The sequence below is a fragment of the Aethalodelphis obliquidens genome, unplaced genomic scaffold (assembly GCF_003676395.1).
Source record: "Aethalodelphis obliquidens isolate GAN/ISIS:26980383/991018 unplaced genomic scaffold, ASM367639v1 scaffold8, whole genome shotgun sequence".
In the NCBI taxonomy this organism is placed as follows: Eukaryota; Metazoa; Chordata; class Mammalia; order Artiodactyla; family Delphinidae; genus Aethalodelphis; species Aethalodelphis obliquidens.
In genome coordinates, this window is record NW_020837952.1 from 32071378 (window position 1) to 32091254 (window position 19877).

Sequence of the window (19877 nt, forward strand, 5' to 3'; positions counted from 1 at the left end):
TAGATGGAGAGGACCCCAATCTCCAGACTGGGGAAAGAGTATGCAGGGACTGTGAGCACAGAAGGAAGGGAGAGGTTAAGTTTTGGAGATACTCAGCATCACAGTGAAGAGGGGCCAAAAACACCCAAATGGAGTCAGTGAATGGTGCTTATAAAGAAACTGAGCCATAGCAATGTGTGCTTACAAGTGCTGACTAAGATTCTTATGTGCACAGCTGACAGGGAAATAGCATCAAGTTTCTTTCTAGATCTAGTGAAAGTCCCATAAGCAACCAAGGCAGTATTTCCTTCCAGTCTGGTGGGATCAAAAGCCCAGTTAAAATGAGGTCAATTTAAAGAAAATAAAGTCCCATTTATTATATAACTAGGTACTATTCATACCTACTACACAAAATATAACTTTAAATTGATGGACTAATTATCTTAGTGAATAAAAATTCACTAAGATCTTCAATAACCATTGATTGTTTAAAATGTTAAATACATAATAAAATGTATTCTTGAGCAAAATTTTGAGAGATGAATGAGACACTTGCACAGAAAGATGAGCACATTCAAATCTGCTTGGTAATGGGCTGCTATCATGGATTTCATCAGAAAAGAGTAAATGTATACTGCTGGTATATCCACATAAACATATTACTCCTAATATATCCACATCTAGAATTCAAATCATTAACAGAATACTAAGCTCCAATTAAAAAAAAAAATTTGAGGAAATATACAGACTCCTACAAAGTACTAGTTTGTGCATTTTAGAAAAATGGTTGAAATACTTTTTTCTGGCAAAAAAGTATTAAAATTTAAAATTTAATTGCCTGGGAAATCTAATTAGTAATGACATTCTACGGACATTCCATTTCTCCAACTTTGCAGTTACTTCAGGTTTTACAACACACTTATCATTTATCTGATAGAAAATAACATCTCATATTTGTCTTCAAATGTTGAAATCTGACATATTTAATTGCCTAGTCAATTTTGGATTTGATTAACACTTGTTTTAAAGATAATTATTCAGAGGTTCATTTTTTAGTTTAATCTTGCTCAGTGCTATCTAAAGATGCTACGCTCTTCAGAGGAGTATATCATTACTCAGAAAGGAAGTGACTTATTGAGTAATTAAGGCAAACTAAATCTATACCAACTCAATGCAAATTATAAGTGAATGCCAACTTGGTCTGAGCTCTGCAATCTTTTTCAAATGTAAAACACTATTTATTTTTTTGCTATTAGTACTTCTAATACCATTAGATTTTAGTGGATATTTTCTTTAGTTTTAATTTTACATTTGTTTTCTAAGAAAAAGTAAGATACTAAAAATGAATGTGGGTATTTTCACTGAAATTAGGCATAGTACCAGAAGAAAGCTTGGATGATTTTAAAACTATGAATAAAATAATGATTTAAAATTATACATACACTCATTTACTTTCGGTTAACAAACATTTCTGAGTACACATTTATGTACCTGTCAATGTTTGCTATAAATATATAATAATAAATTTGTGTTGATATAACATAAAAACTGTCATAATTTTATTAATTCCTGTTCTCTACTCATTAACTTGTTAATAATGTAAATAATTCACTTCCCCCACCATAATTTTCAGCTTAGTTGCTATTATTTTTTATAGATTAAGCTGAATTGAAAACTAAAACATGAAAATTGGCAAATGTTGCAGAGTTGGAAAACTTCCACATATAACTAAAATTTTAAAATGTGAAAAAAAATTAAATGAATAGACAAGTAAGAGATGCACGAATGTTTGGGTTTATATTTCCATATAAATACAACACCCTAAATTCAAACAAATATTAAAGAATGTATATACATTTATATAGTAAATAACTATGGAAATTATGCCATTACTTTGGCATCATAAAAATGATAAAGTGAAAAATTTGCAACAGTAATGTCACTATTTATTTGGATATTTAGGGTTATAATAGAATTTTGTGCAAATAAAATAACATTATTTAACATATTACTGTTTTAAAAATATGTAAACCACTTAAATTTTAAAAATCTGTGTTTCCTTTATAATTAGAGAATTATTTTCTAATAGAAACTTCACATTGATTATTTTCTAATTATGATTTGTTCATTACGGTTCTCACTTAATGATAGGAACAATAATGAATTTGCCCTGTGCTGTAACTAAGAAAAGATGGAGGAGAAATAGACTGTTTGCCATTGAACAGTTAAACTTCTGCTAGACCTAAATTTGTGAAATTCTGATACAGTACTTCTCAATGACATTCCAGTGTCTTCTCCACAAAAGTAACCCAACTTATATCTATAATATCACGTACAGTATAACAAAACTTCTTTCATCTAATCCTTAGCATTATAGTAGCCCATACAACTGACATTTGATTTTTAAAATTCAATTTAAATTTTCTAATTTGTGGACCCAAGCTTAAATATAGCAGGGAGTCAATGGATTTAGGAATTGAGAATGTGAGAGACAGAGAGGGATAGAGGGAGTTGGGGAGGAGGGAAGAAAGAGACTGGATACAGCTGAGTTGTCCCTGATTATTTTAAGTTATTGCTTGATATAAGCCAGCTTCTATCTCTCCATTGCCCAACAAGACTTTCCCAGGAATTCCTACATTTGTCTTGAAAAATTTGATGCCTGCTTCTTCTAAATACTTGGGCTATATAGAATGGCACAGGTATCCCTGGCTTACATTTAAACAACAGTCTCTTGGAGATCTTTACATGAAGCCTCCAAAACTCTTTAAAATCAGGTTTTAAAGCAGAATCATATAATGCCATATGGGAAATTATAAACAGAATCATGCCAGACCTTGTGATTTTTAAGAGCATCGAAAGAGATTTTTGGGACTTCCCTGGTGTCACAGTGGTTAAGAATCCGCCTGCCAATGCAGGGGACGCAGATTCATTCCCTGGTCTGGGAAGATTCCACATGTCGCAGAGCAACTAAGCTCGTGGGCCACAACTACTGAGCCTGCGCTCTAGAGCCCGTGAGCCACAACTCGCCTAGAGTTGCCTGCACGCCTAGAGCCGATGCTCCACAATAAGAGAAGCCACCACGATAAGAAACCTGCGCACCGCAATGAAGAGTAGCCCCCACTCACCGCAACTAGAGAAAGCCCGCGTGCAGCAACGAAGACCCAACGTAGCCAAAAATAAATAAATTCATTAAATAAATTCATTAAAAAAAAAAGAAAAAAACAGATTTTCATGTGAAATTTAAAAAAAATTTACATGCTGGCTCAAAAAGTATTTGCTGACCCTGAGCATGGGGAAAAAAAAGAAGTAAATGTGCAAGTTTGCAAGCTGAATTTTTTGGTCATGAGTACAACTTTTTTTTTTTTTTTTTTTTTTTTTTTGCTCTACGCGGGCCTCTCACTGTTGCAGCCTCTCCCGTTGCAGAGCACAGGCTCCAGACGCGCAGGCTCAGTGGCCATGGCTCACGGGCCCAGCCGCTCCGCAGCATGTGAGATCTTCCCGGACCGGGGCACAAACCCGTGTCCCCTGCATCGGCAGGCGGACTCTCAACCACTGCGCCACCAGGGAAGCCCAAGTACAACCATTTTTATGCAGGAAAAGTGTGTTTGGTACCTAACCTGAGCTTTAAGATCTGCAATTTTCATTTTCTCCATCCCTGCAGTCTCACACTTGCTGTGCTATCAACCACACTAAATTACAGCTGTACATGCTAGTAAACTCTGTCACCCTGTGCTTTCATTATCTTCTTTCCTCCTTTCCCTTCCTTTTCTGCATTAATGCTTACTGAGGACATACTAATTGCCAGACTTAGCAGTCATGGTAGAGTGAGAAATAAATAGGGAACACATCCTCACAGTGGTTGCAGAAGCAGGATTCATGGCCTAACCATGAAGAATGTGGAAAGGAAATGAAGAGGTGTTATGCTTCTGGGAAGCAAAAGAGACTTCTCTTTTTGACTAATAAAGTGAGTGAAAACCCCGATCCTGAATCAGTATCATTGCCTGATTTCCCTCTTCTTGTACAAGGTGAATAAAGTGTAGCTTGAGAAAAACCACACCTATTGAAACTGGTGCTTCCCTTTCTCCATCATTCATCTCATCTCTGCTTTATCTCCTCTCTTCTATATGTTTTGTCCCCTCTTATCTATTGGCTTCTCCCCACAGGCCCTGAGTATTCCCAAGTGCCTCCAAAATGAAAAAAATAAAAACAAAAATAAAAAGCTGCCCTATAATACTGCAACCCCAACAACTATTATATAATCTTTTATTTCTATTTTTCTCACAAATTTTCTTACTGTTTCTACTTCCTTACAATCCATTTAATTCTCATTTCACTAGCTCTGGCTTCTATATTCATCATAATAATTATGTCTACACATATGAAAGTCAACAACCTCCAAATGCAACAGATACTCTTTTCAATTGAGCTTATTAAATATTCCAGAATCACTGGCTACGTTTTTTTTAAATGTATTTTTCATTCACCCATTGCAGCCATGGAGTCTGCAGGCTCTTATCACTTCCTGGTCTACCTGCTTTTCTTTGAATATTTATCTTTAATTACACAGTATGTAAATATATCCTCTAACCCTCTTCTAATTCTTTAGAAAATTTAAACTGTTCTCTTGATTTCGATTAATGAAAATAAGCCTATAACATATTGTCCAATCACATAAAGCACTTCATTGGCAAAATGTTCAAGTTTGAGATCCTTGATCCTTGTATAACCTCTCATCCTCTGATGCTCTTCATTGTACTTACTGATACCAAGTCACTGAAGCTGGCATCTTGGGGAATCAAGATGCTTCAATCTGTTGAAATCTTTATTCAATCTTAAAAGCTATTGAGTGCTAAAGTCACATATATTTATCTCTTACACAGTCTTGAATAGATTTCTTCATTTTATTACCATGGCATTTATTTATATTCTCTTTATCATCTAAATGTGTGCATAACTCACCCATAACTATAATTATATCTCCAGTTGCTGCCAAGGTATAAATCATATCATATCTACCTTAGTCTGTTTGGGCTGCTATAAAAAAAATATCAGGGACTGGGTGACTTACAAACAACAGAAAATTATTTTTCAAGGTTCTTGAGGCTGGAAGTCCGAGATCAGGGTGCCAGCATGGTCAAGTGAGAACCCTCTTTAGGATATCAGATTTTTTCTTATATCTTCACATGAAAGAAGGGGTGAGGGATCTCTGTGGGGTCTCTTTTATAAGAACGCTAGTTCCATTCATGAGGGTTCCACTCTCATGACCTAAGCACCTACCAAAGGCCCCACCTACTAATGCCAACACACTGGGAATTAAAGTTTCAACACATGAATTTTGAGGGGATATAAACATTTAGACCATAACAATATCCTTTCTCTATATAATAACAACTTAGCAGCTTCCTCTGTCAGAATAACTGACTAGATCCTTTCCATGACACTTAAAACCATCACAGACTACATGCCCATGAAGCCAGCACTGCTAACATGTTATAATGAAACACAAAACTGCTTTCATTAACCATAATTCATACATTATTTAATCTTTTTAATTTTTATTCATACTTCTGATTGTATTCCATCCTCTCGTTAGTTTCCATTATTTTCTCTGCCAGGAATTTTCTTCCCACCTCCTTTGATGAGCCTACTTTCTTGTAATGTTCTACATTAAAATCTGGCTAGGTAGGGGCTTCCCTGGTGGCGCAGTGGTTGAGACTCTGTCTGCTAATGCAGGGGACACGGGTTCGAGCCCTGGTCTGGGAGGATCCCACATGCCGCGGAGCGACTAGGCCCGTGAGCCACAACTACTGAGCCTGCGCGTCTGCAGCCTGTGCTCCACAACAAGAGAGGCCGCAAGAGTGAGAGGCCCACGCACCACAATGAAGAGTGGCCCCCGCTTGCCACAACTAGAGAAAGCCCTCACACAGAAATGAAGACCCAACACAGCAAAAATAAATGAATAAATTAATAAACTCCTACCCCCAACATCTTAAAAAAAAAAAAAATCTGGCTAGGTGTCATTGCCTGAGAAGTTATTCCATGCTCCTACCCTCCCCACTGCCACACAGACTAAATAAACCTAGATATTCCCCAGGATAAATTAAGAGCATTTCTTTTATAATTCCCTTGTAAATTTTATAATTTCATGAGAGTATTTCGTAGTATACTCTGAACTCCTTTGAGTGCAGTGATTTAATATTATTTATCTTTCTGTTCTTTCCTGCACAGAAGTTGTTCAATATAAGCAGGGCTCCTAAATCTAAACAATGTGTATAGAAAATCAGGCACAATTTGTTTTGCTTTCCTTCAGAGAAAGTGAAAAAATGAATGAAGTATACCATTGTAATAAATGCCGAGTGGTGGAAGCTTAAAATACTGTCTATTCATTGGCATTTAAAAAATGTATACCTTCTTTTTATATCAATTGGTCATTATGTTATCAATTGATTATGGATGTAAAGTCTTGAAGAATTAAATGGAATATTCTGTAAAAGTCAAGTTATTTTATTAACTTAAATATAAAAATGTCTTATTTTTTAGGGTATATGAACCAAGTAATCTAAGTGTTGCTAAAGCTTAGCAACACTTGTTTTTAAAATAAGTTTCATTCAGAAGTAGTGCAAGCTATTAACCCAGAGTCATTTTATAGGAGAGACCTTTGCTTACATAATTCAATTTGCCTAGCAGAATTTGTAAACCTATTCAAAGAACCAGTGACTGGAAGAGCATCAATCTGGCAGAGGAGTAAGGCATGGAGATCACCTCCCTCCCCACAAATACATCAAAAATACATCTACATGTGGAACAACTCCTACAGAACACCTACTGAACACTGGCAGAAGACCTCAGACTTCCCAAAAGGCAAGAAACTACTCACGTACCTGGGCAGGGCAAAAGAAAAAAGAAAAAGCAGAGACAAAACAATAGGGACGGGACCTGTACCTCTGGGAGGGAGCTGTGAAGGAGGAAAAGTTTCCACACACTTGGAAGCCCTTTCACTGGTGGAAACAAGGGTTGGCAGCGGGGGTAGCTTTGGAGCCACAGAGGAAAGCACAGCAACAGGGGTACAGAGGGCAAAGCGGAGACATTCCCACACAGGGGATCAGTGCTGATAAGCACTCACCAGCCTGAGAGGCTTGTCTGCTCACCCACTGGGGAGGGTGGGGGCTGGGAGCTGAGGCTCTGGCTTCGGAGGTCAGATCCCAGGGAGAGAGCTGAGGTTGGCTGCGTGAACACAGCCTGAAGGGGGCTACTGCACCGCAGCTAGCCGGGAGGGAGTCCGGAAAAAAGTCTGGAGCTGCCTAAGAGGCAAGAGACCACTGTTTCGGGGTGCGTGAGGAGAGGGGATTCAGAGCACTTCCTAAATGAGCTCCAGAGATGGGCGTGAGCCACAGCTATCAGCACAGACACCAGAGACAGGCATGAAATGCTAAGGCTGCTGCTGCAGCCACCAAGAAGCCTGTGTGCAAGCACAGGTCACTATCCATACCTCCCCTCACAGAAGCCTGTGCAGCCCGCCACTGCCAGGGTCCTGTGATCCAGGGACAACTTCCCCAGGAGAACACACGGCACACCTCAGGCTGTTGCAATGTCACGCTGGCCTCTGCTGCTGCAGGCTCGCCCCACATTCTGTAACCCTGTCTCACGGTGGCATGAGTGAGCCAGAGCCCCGTAATCAGTCTCTCCTTTAACCCGCTCCTGTCTGGGCGAAGAAAGATGCCAGAGGGCAACCTACATGCAGAGTCGGGGCCAAATCCAAAGCTGAACCCCAGAATATGTGTGAACAAAGAAGAGAAAGGGAAATTTCACCATGCAGCCTCAGGAGCAGTGGACTAAATCTCCACAAACAATTTGAAGTACCCTGAGTCTGTGGAATACCTGAACAGACAATGAATCATCCCATTGGGAAAGGAAATAGTCAATCAAGTCCAGGAAACACAGAGTGTCCCATACAGGATAAATCCAAGGAGAAATACGCCAAGACACATAGTAATCAAACTATCAAAAATTAAATACAAAGAAAAAATATTAACAGCAGCAAGGGAAAAGCAACAAATAACATACAAGGGAATCCCCATAAGGGTAACAGCTGATCTTTCAGCAGAAACTCTGCAAACCAGAAGGGAGTGGCAGGACATATTTAAAGTGAGGAAAGGGAAAAACCTACAACCAAGATTACTCTACCCAGCGAGGATCTCGTTAAGATTTGACAGAGAAATTAAAACCTTTACACAAAAGCAAAAGCTAAGAGAATTCAGGACCACCAAACCAGATTTACAACAAATGTTAAAAGAATTTCTCTAGGCAGGAAACACAAGAGAGAAAAGACCTACAATAACAAACCCAAAACAATTAAGAAAATGGCAATAGGAACATATATATAGATATTTACCTTAAGTGTAAATGGATTAAATACTCCAACCAAAAGACATAGATTGGCTGAATGGATATAAAAACAAGACCCATACATATGCTGTCTACAAGAGACCCATTTCAGACCTAGAGACACATACAGACTGAAAGTGAGAGGATGGAAAAAAGATATTCCATGCAAATGGAAATCAAAAGAAAGCTGGAGTACCAATTCTCATATCAGACAAAACAGACTAAAACAAAGAAGATTACAAGAGACAAAGAAGAAAACTACATAATGGTCAAGGGATCAATCCAAGAAGAAGATATAACAATTGTAAATATTTATGCACCCAACATAGGAGCACCTCAATACATAAGGCAAATGCTAACAGCCATAAAAGGAGAAATCGACAGTAACACAATCATAGTAGGGGGCTTTAACACCCCATTTTCAACAATGGATAGATCATCCAAAATGAAAATAAATAAGGAAACACAAGTTTTAAATGACACATTAAATAAGATGGATTTAATTGACAATTACAGGACATTCCATCCAAAAACAACAGAATACACTTTCTTCTCAAATGCTCATGGAACATTCTCCAGGATAGATCATATCTTGGGTCACAAATCAAGCCTTAGTGAATTTAGGAAAATTGAAATCATATGAAGTATCTTTTCTGACCAGAACACTATGAGACTTGATATCAATTACAGGAAAAAAACTGTAAAAACTACAAACACATGGAGGCTAAACAAAATGCTACTAAATAACCAAGAGATCACTGAAGAAATCAAAGAGGAAATCAAAAAATACTTAGAAACAAATGACAATGAAAACATGACGACCCAAAACTTATGGGATGCAGCAAAAGCCGTTCTAAGAGGGATGTTTATAGCAATACAATCCTACCTTAAGAAACAAGAAACATCTCAAATAAACAACCTAACCTACACCTAAACCAATTAAAGAAGAACAAAAACACCCCAAAGTTAGCAGAAGGAAAAATCATATCAGAAATAAATGAAAAAGAAGTGAAGGAAATGATACAAAGATCAATAAAACTAAAAGCTGATTCTTTGAGAAGATAAACAAATTGATAAACCATTAGCCAGACTAATCAAGAAAAAAAGGGAGAAGACTCCAATCAACAGAATTAGAAATGAAAAAGGAGACATAACAACTGACACTGCAGAAATACAAACAATCATGAGAGATTACTACAGGCAACCGTATGCCAATAAAATGGACAACCTGGAAGAAATGGACAAATTCTTAGAAAAGCACAACCTTCCGAGACTGAATCAGTAAGAAATAGAAAATATAAACAGACCAATCACAAGCACTGAAATTGAAACTGTGATTAAAAATCTTCCAACAAACAAAAGCCCAGGACCAGATGGCTTCACAGGCGAACTCTATCAAACATTTAGAGAAGAGCTAGCACCTATCCTTCTCAAACTCATCCAAAATACAGCAGAGGAAGGAAAACTCCCAAATTCATTCTACGAGGTCACCATCACCCTGACACCAAAACCAGACAAATATGTGACAAGAAGAGAAAACTACAGGCCAATATCACTGATGAACATAGATGCAAAAATCCTCAACAAAACCCTAGCAAACAGAATCCAACAGCACATTAAAAGGATCATACACCATGATCAAGTGGGGTTTATCCCAGGAATGCAAGGATTCTTCAATATACGTAAATCAATCAATGTGATACACCATATTAACAAACTGAAGGATAAAAACCATAAGATTATCTCAATAGATACAGAAAAAGCTTGTGACAATATTCAACACCCATTTATGATAAAAACCCTCCAGGAAGTGGGCATAGAGGGAACTTACCTCAACCTAATAAAGGCCATATATGACATACCCACAGCCAACAACATTCTCAATGGTGAAAAACTGAAACCATTTCCACTAAGATCAGGTACAAGACTAAGTTGGCCACTCTCACAACTATTATTAAACACAGTTTCATAATTTTAGTTACAGCAATCAGAGAAGAAAAGAAATAAAAGGAATCCAAATCAGAAAACAAGAAGTAAAACTGTCACTGTTTGCAGATGACATGATACTATACATAGAGAATCCTAAAGATGTTACCAGAAAACTACTAGAGCTAATCAATGAATTTGGTAAAGTAGCAGGATACAAAATTAATGCACAGAAATCTCTTGCATTCCTGTACACTTATGATGAAAAATCTGAAAGAGAAATTAAGGAAACACTCCCATTTACCACCGCAACAAAAAGAATAAAATACCGAGGAATAAACCTACCTAAGGAGACAAAAGACCTGTATGCAGAAATCTATAAGACACTGATGAAAGTTATTAAATGTCATGTTAATATCAAACTGGTCCCTTCTTTTCTACCGTTCACTAACTTTGATTTTTTTTCCTGATCTCTTTTCCTCTTTTCACTCTTAGGCATTGCCAGCTACACATAGGGACTTGTCATCTTGGAATCCACGTGGCACCAGGTCAATAAGTCATTCTCTAAAATATTATGATTGACAATCATGATTGATACCTATCTAAAATCTATAATTAGTCTCATTCTTGCAAGATGACTCCCCACCATATATTTAGAATTATTGGAATATTAGTGTATTGGTAGGTATTTTATAAACTTTATATTTTCCATCCTTTTGTCAGTATCTGAATAAGCAGGTTTAGATTTACTTCTCTGGCATGATTATGTTTGATTCATTATATTCAAAATGTGATTACTGAACGCATATTGTGCTAGATACTTTGGATACAAAGGTAAACTTTTTAAAACTGTAAAAAAATATAAAATTTAAAAAATTTTAATAAGTTAATTAAAGATGAATTAAATATTCTCTTGCCCATGAGGTATTCTAATAATGGTTTTTAAAACTTTAAAAAATTCTATCCATATTATTAAGCCCACAGAGTTCTTGTCTGAAGAAAATCATTAATTCATTCACTAATTCTTTCAAGCACCCTACGTCCTTAGTGATATTCCATAATATATAAATATACCCAAAATAAGAATATGTTATTCTAGCTCTTAAATACCTGTTTTTAAATTTATAATTTTTGCCTACCTTATTTTATCCTTTTCAGGTAATTCTCATGGTGCTAACATTATAATTGAAATGAAACTTGACATGAATGACAAACAAAAAATGTTACCTCATATCCATAAACACTTAAGTTATTGCCATAACACTTCAAAGCATAAATGAATGTTTTTATTGAATAGACAATATTGATTTCCAGTATATATATTTACAGTGATTTCTCTGGGTCACCTAGAAAATAAATGGCAGGTTTTTAAATCACACAAGCCGTCAAAGAAATCTGCATATTCCCCAACAGTTTGGTTGCTTCACATGTAACAACATATGCTTATAACTTATTGCACATTTTAAAAAAATTTGTGAATAAATTTACTATTTAAGTCTTTTAGAAAATCGATGCTTGTAAAAGTTTGGTAAGTAATATAAGTGCTGGCATACTAGGCATCTTGGACGTAATAAAAATTTTGGTCAAGGATTTAATTAGTGAGATGTGAATCAAATTTACTTTTGTAGAAGTAAGATTATCAGCTCTATGGTGTACACATTTCAACACTCACAGGAGTTGGCAAATTTCTCTGCAAAATGTTGCCAGTCATATTACCAGAAATATATTTTTCCTTTTCTTGTATCTATACTAAAAATCTTATTGAATATCAGTGTTTTTCTAGTTGTGGAATATGGAATTACATCATGTTGCTTTAATTTTCAGTAGTTTTTACTAGTGAGGATGGACAACTTTCCCTATATTTATTAAGAATACTGATTTCTTCCCCTTGAATTGTCTTTAAAAATATTATAAAATATTTTCCCCTGGATTTGCTTTCCTGTTAGTATTTTTTTCTTTTCATTATCAATTTACAGGAGTTTTATATATATTCTCTCCACTAATTCCTTATTTGTTATATGGGTTGCAAATATATTTTCCTAGATTGTGGACTGCATATTTTCTTTATATATATTCTGTATTTAAGTGGAATTTTTACTGAGATAATTGCAGCTTTACACGCACTTTTAAGAAATACCTAGAAGTTCTGTGTACACATTACTCAGTTTGTAATAATGGTAATATTTTGCAAAACTATAGTATAATATCACAACCAAATACTGACATTGATACAATTCACAACTCTTACTCAATATTCTCCAGTTTTACTTGCTTATACATATGTGTGTGTGTTTATTTAGTTTTACACAATTTTGCCATACGTGCTTGTTCTTTTATCCACAACCACCGTCAAAATGCTGAAAAGTGCCATCACAACAATAATCTTTCCTGTTGCCTTTCTATAACTATATCCATCTCCCTCTTGCCTTTCTTCCCCCACCTCACCCTCTCCAATCTGCTTCGAACACTAACATGTGGCAAGCACTAATCTCTTCTCTGTTTTTAAAATTTTGTCATTTCCAAATGTTTAAATGGAATCCTACAACTGGTTATCTTTTAGATGTGGCTTTTTCATATAGCATAATTTCTTGAAGATTCATCAAAATCATTTTATGTACAGACAGTTTGCTCCCTTTTATTCTATTATTCCATTATACGTATGTATCAGTTTGTTTAACCGTACATCTGTTGGATGCTTTGAAAGTGTATTATCAAACCTGAGACTGAATGAATTTTGTACAGGAGAAAAACGTACCACCAAAAATTCATTCTTTATCCAAAACAAGAATAAAATTTCCACCATGAATTATCTTCAAAAGCACAAAGAAGAGAATTAGAATTCCCAAGACTGATAAAAGAACCATAATTAAGACTATAGAAAATATTTTATAAATAAACAAGTTGTAAAATAACAAATCAAAGCTAACAATTTTTAAGTATTATAAGGAAATTTAAAAAGGCATATTAAAAATAATTTACAGATAAAGCTACAGTTTAGCACGGCATGAAAAGATAATTAGCGAACTACATAGTTATGAAAAAGCATAGAGGGATAAAAAATGAAAAATCAAAATGAGTGGTTAAAACGCATGGAAACTAGAATGAGAAGGCCTGACAAAATAGGAATTAGAAAAAATGGGGCAAGGTAATTTTAATGCAGGTAACAACTGTGGATATGCCAGAATTGATAAAATTCTTGCCAAGTTAAGAAACACAACAGCTCCTGAATAGAATATATCTACAGCTAGACACATGATAGGAAAAGGCAAAATTCAAACAAATAAAAAGTCTTAAAGCTTCTGAAGAGAAAAAAAATGCTATATCCAAAAGAGCAGAACATATTGGATTTTCAGAAATCATATTAAATGCTAGAACAAAAATTCAAACTAGATGAAATAATTATTTTAAGGAGTTGAATGAAGCTAAAACCCATTCTAGAATTTAAAACCTAAGTTATCATTGAAGAAAATGAGAAAAATATGACTAAAAGAAAATATTAGTAAAACACAGATCTGATAAAGGACCTGAATCTATAATATATAATGAGCTCTTGCAATACAATAATGATAACATCAATCCAAACAACACTCTTAAAAATGAACAAAATATTTGAACAGACACCACACCAAAATAATTATATGAATGGCAAATAAGCATATGAATAAACGCTCACTGAGAAAATGCAAATTAACACCACACTTGGATCCAACTACACACCCACTAGAAAAGCTGAAACTAAAACATCTGAAAATAGTGTTGGCAAGAATGTGTTGGAACTGTGAAGTCACACACTGCAGGTGTGAATGCAAAATGATACGACTTTGGAAAACAGCAAACTAAGATTTACATGGTTATTATCTTTTTCTAAACAGATGAGGAAATACATATGTATTTCAGACTTACTACAAGTCATCCAGGTAGAAGAGCTACACAAAAGACCTCAAATATTTATTAACTCAAGGTATCAATAATATGTATTATTACCAACAGCAACTCCTATTTAAAGGAGAAAATAAAAAATTACAGCTAAAATAACACCCAAGTCCTTATGTCAAGTAAGTGGTACAGACATGATATGACCCATGATATGACCTTTCGGTTTGTTTTTTTTTTTACCTGTGACTTGGCATACAGTTCTATATTTAATCAAATTTTCAACAGTTGCACAACCTTCTCAGCTTTCAAAGAACCCAAATACGTAAAATTCACTACACTACAGATTATACATAATTTATTCTTTCTCTGTAAATATATAATACTAAAATTTCTTAAACTGTCCAATGCAAAATACTAGGTTCTTAGGCTGTCAATAGGTAGTGTATGAAAAAAGTGTACTGTGCTCAAATATATTTAGGAAAAGCCAAGGTAAACAGCATAAAAGATATTTCTTTATTGTAAGATTTCTAAAATTTTCCTCATGCCAATTAATGAACACTATTAAAACAACATATAGTAAGCATCAAATCCTATTTGTATTTTACTACAAAGAATACTTTTTTTTTTTTTGGAGAACCACATTACAAGGACTAACTTAGAGCTAATTTAGAATATTTTCATAGAACATTAAATAGAGCTCCACCATGTTTGGTTCAATGAATAAAAATATGGAAAGCATCCAATGGTGGAGTATCCTCAATTACATTAGAGCTCTATAGGAGATTAGAAACAAGAAGCAAATCTCAGTCTATATGGGAAGTCTTTAAGCCATGTATCCTCTTTGGTAAATCTTAAATGAAGTTAAATATAAACAAATAAGGCCTTCACTGGTGGCGCAGTGGTTGAGAGTTCGCCTGCCGATGCAAGGGACACGGGTTCGTGCTCTGGTCTGGGAAGATCCCACATGCCGCGGAGCGGCTGGGCCCGTGAGCCATGGCCGGTGGGCCTGGGCGTCCGGAGCCTCTGCTCCACAACGGGAGAGGCCACAAAAGTGAGAGGTCCACGTACCACAAAATAAATAAATAAATAAATAAAAATATATAAACAAATAAGGCATTCAAGAAAAAAAATAATTAACTTAGTCATTAAAAATGAGTAAATATGCAATACATGAAAAGAAATTTTAAATGGTTGGGAAAATCCCAACAGAATATCAGCCCTCAAAGAGTTTGGACTTCATTCTTCTACAATGATGTATCTTCAGCCAGTATAAAAGTGCCTGACCAGGCACTTTGTAAATGTATATGGGCTGCGCTGATGAATGAATAAGGAATGGGTTAATCACTGAAGATGAAATAAACTATCACTTTAAAATGCAGTAGGGAAGATTTTATTATAGGTTCAGGCTATCTTCCTGTTTACAGTAGTTGTAGAAAACTGCAATGCGAGTGAGTGTTTAGAGTCACCGGGCATTTAGCCTAGTGGCTAATTTAGCCCTTAGTGCCTAATAAATATTTGAGGTAAGTTAAAAAGAAGCATTGAAAAACAGTTTTAAATTGCTGGCTTTGATTTTAAAATATAATGAAGAAGGCAACTGATACATTCTGTCATTATATCATTTACTCATTTCTCACTCATTTCAGCTGTCATGTATAAACATAAAGAGCAAAATGGAATATATTATACATAGATAAGAGAGGCAAATAGAATTACATGCTAGTGAGGAAATCCTCATTATTTTTGATAATGCGTGTGGAGAAAAGCAATCAGGAAAATGAAAATGGCTTTGAAATCTACAAACCTGATTGAATTATCTATATATTATTTTTCACCATGGGACCGCTGGCTCAGTCAATGCTATTTTTAAGTCTCAGAAAATTTCAGTGATGATGCTCAAGGTCCTGGGAAGATAAGACATTTGTGGTAGGATCAAATTAAGCTGCAAAGAGAGGGCAAGGTGTTAGCCTGGATATTTGGTGCTACAAGAAAAGACAGACCTCTGCCTGGGTATTAATTATATAGTGCTGCTAACAGAATTAGCTGCAAGATAAATAAAGCTCCAGATGATCAAAATCTATCTCCCTCCACTGTTCTCACACCTTGTCTGTTCCCTCCTACTCACACTGCCTGATGCTCTTCTTACAGTAGACATAAAAATATATTTGTTGAATAAGTATTTATTAAAATAATGTGTGGAGTAGTTTGTGTGTAAACTCACATTTTGCCAAGCAGACAGAGCTTGTATTTCCCGGAATTTCCCATACATACTCCTTGAGAATGATACTGAACGCTGTGGTATTTTCTTCTCTATAAAGCTTTTCTCATATGGTCTCATTTAAAGTTTCTTAAAATAAAGAGCACTGCAATTTGATATAAGTGACTTTATAGGAAAAAGAAACTTTAATTATAGTTTATGAATTATTTTAGGAGACAAAGAAAAAAGGAAAGTTTTGAAAAAAGATCTGACTAGATCAAGCATTGAACAGGAATATAAACTGATACAACTTTGGGGGAAATAGTGATTTGAAAACACGTATTCCCTATGTTCACAATTGTAATTCTAAGTATCCTCAGAAAAACATTTCTGGAAACTAAGACATGTCAAAATGTTAAAAGGAACTTTAGTAAAACATTGTTTATAATAGTGAAAAACAGGACACACCCTAAATGTGCATAAATAGAGCAAGGAGTAATAAATAATGGAACATCTATTGACTGAAATACTCTATAGAAATTAAAGGAACTAAATCTATGTGTAATAATTTAGAAGACTCTCTGGGAAAATACGAAATGGAAAACAAAGAAATATAATATAGTTCATGTCTCATAATATTATTTAAGTAAAGCTAAAAAAATTAAAACACACAAAGTAATACCAAACAAGATCTACTGTCACTCCTATATGAATATGAATGTTTAAAAATGGAGTAGAAGTCTACACCTCAAACCTATAAAAGTCATTATATCTGCAAATGAGGTAGAGAATCTGACTTCTTTATGCACATGGGCCAATTAAGCTTCTTAATATTGTACCTTTTAAAGGGAAATACACTCATATTCCACTGATGCAATATAAATGCATATGAAGGAAAAAGACAGGAAATAAATGTCAAAATATTAACTGTGGATAAATCTGGGAAATTGGAATATGAGTACTTGTTTTTATTTTTACTATTTTTGTATTTTTCAAAATCTGCAAAAGTAAAAGAGAAAAAAGGGATAGTTACTAATTACTTATAACCTCCCTCATTGCCATTCAAGGATTCAATGAGGATTTAACTTGTGAAAGACTGACTTCCATCTTAAGTTAAATAAAGGGGATTTCAAAAAGGAAGAATGGGAAGTTAGAGAACTAAAAGGCAGCAGAAAGAAAAGTAGACACCCTTAGAATCTATAAGAATGGGCGACCCTTTTGAGCAGATTAGTATGAATTAGAATGCTCTTGATGATATTAAACTAATATTATGCCAAATGTTCTTCGTACTGCAGATGCGGAGTGGGAAGGTAGAGTAAAATAAGTCAACAAGTTACACTTAAAATGAAAAAGATTACTATTATAGAAGATGGGGGCCCCTGATGTTTGCTGCACATGGAGGAATTCCCTAACTCAGTCTTGCATATGGAGCGAGGCAGGAACGTCAAGAAACACTTTAAACCAAAGGTGGTGCTGGAGCTGAGACTGGAAGAGAATTAGAAATTACCCAGGTCATCCTGAGGTGCAGCAGAAGGTACAAAGGGACTAGAGAAAAGAAGAACATTTTTAGACTGAGTTTCTTAAGAAGAGAAAATAGGTCTTGTCGATTTCTCATGCCACAGTTCCAAATCTAGCAGAACAGGAAAAAAGTCTTTTTTTATTAATGAATCAAAGAACTAGATGACCATCTATTATATATTGTTTTCAATTTGCAAATTGAGGATAGTACTGTTTGTGTGAAACAAATAAAAAGCTTCTAAGTATCACAAAATTAGATATTTCTTAGTGTACAAGGAATACCCTATTTAAAATTTAACTTATTGTATATAAAGTTTTAATAATGTATCTCAACTCACAGAAATGTCAATGCTCTGAACACAGCCACATTTCAAATTTATATTTGCCTTAAATGTTCTTTGATAAAAAATTGATCCAAGTTGCTTCGTAACATTTACCACGAAGTGAATTTCGAAGCATTTTAATATTAGTTATTTTAACACTAATGAAATAATTTTTAAAATGCTAGTAAATCACAATATACAATGATATATTAGCTACTAATCTATTAATGATATACTCATTTGCATGAAGTTTCACAACTGCAAAATGATGTGTAAGATTATAAAATAGACATGATATTCTTATTTATGAATACATGAAAATCAAATTACTTATAATAAAAAATTAGAATTTGAGGTTTTAATTCTTTAAATATTGAGTACTTTAGGTCATTTTGGCAAGATTAATTCCTATTCTGGTAGTGTTGGTAATAAAATTCTATTTTTATAGAATCATGATCATAATTATTTTTCATATATAATTAACAGATATTAATTAAAATCCTAAAATAAAGGTTTTCTTTACTGAATTTATCTGCAATAATCAGCAAAGATTTTTAAATTCTTTCAAGTTCTGTTTTTAGTACTAGAATGGATGTTAGATAATATGTGTCTTCTTAAAGGATCCATTATTCCTATACATTTTTAGTAACTGTTTCAGATTTGCAAAATGACTAAAACCTGAACAATGTAAGCACAACAAAAGAAAAATTTTTAAAAATCAGAAACTACACCACACAGAGGAGCTAAACTCTATTATTCCATTTCACATAAAAGGCAGCTCACATTCATTCTGTGATCTTTTACCTCCAACTAAAAGCAAAATTATTGCTTTTCAATTAATATAGGCTTATAGTATTACATTCAATGACTGAATATTATTTGAGCTAATGTTAAGTATGTAATTTACTTAACTTCCATTATGCTAATGAACACTTAGGTTGATTCCAAAGTTTTTGTTAATATAGCAAGGAAGCTACTTGGACATATATCTTTCCATATTTCTGTGGTATCTCCTCAGGACAAAATTTTAGAAGTGGAGTTGCTATTTCAAAGGAAGCTGGCCTAAGCTCAGGCATCATTTACAAAAGAAGGGTTTCCGTAATTCACCTTCTCCCAGGCTGAGTTATTTGTCCCTACTATGTGCTCCGATTGTGCCTATGCTAATTTATATTTCTGCACTACTATCTAGTATATTATGTGTCACTCTTCATAGGCTTCCAGAAGTGTAAGGACTATATACTATTTTGTATTCTTCTTACTTAGTCTTTAATAAATATTTGTTGATTTGCATGATTGTTGCTGACGGAATATAAAGACATAACACAGATCCATAAGTATCAGAATCATTACAAATACACTTGGGCTACAGAATGGTTGTGGGATACTGTAGGGCTCTAAAGATTTTCCGGGCTATACTTGATATGAAGCTACCCCATACTGGGAAGATTTTTTTGCGGTACGCGGGCCTCACACTGCCGTGGCCTCTCCTGTTGCGGAGCACAGGCTCCGGACGTGCAGGCCCAGGGGCCATGGCCCACGGGCCCAGCCGCTCCGTGGCATGCGGGATCCCCCCGGACCTGGGCACGAACCCACATTCCCCGCATCGGCAGGCGGATTCCCAACCACTGCGCCACCAGGGAAGCCCAAGATTTTTAACTCCTTTATCAAATAGACAT

At 35.0% G+C, this 19877-nt stretch overlaps 1 protein-coding gene across 1 annotated transcript in view; it reads right to left on the reverse strand.

Moving 5' to 3' along the window:
- Positions 1 to 19877, reverse strand: part of MGAT4C (MGAT4 family member C) — a 616445-nt gene that overhangs the window by 579478 nt on the left and 17090 nt on the right. The gene's annotated exons all lie outside the window — the stretch shown is intronic.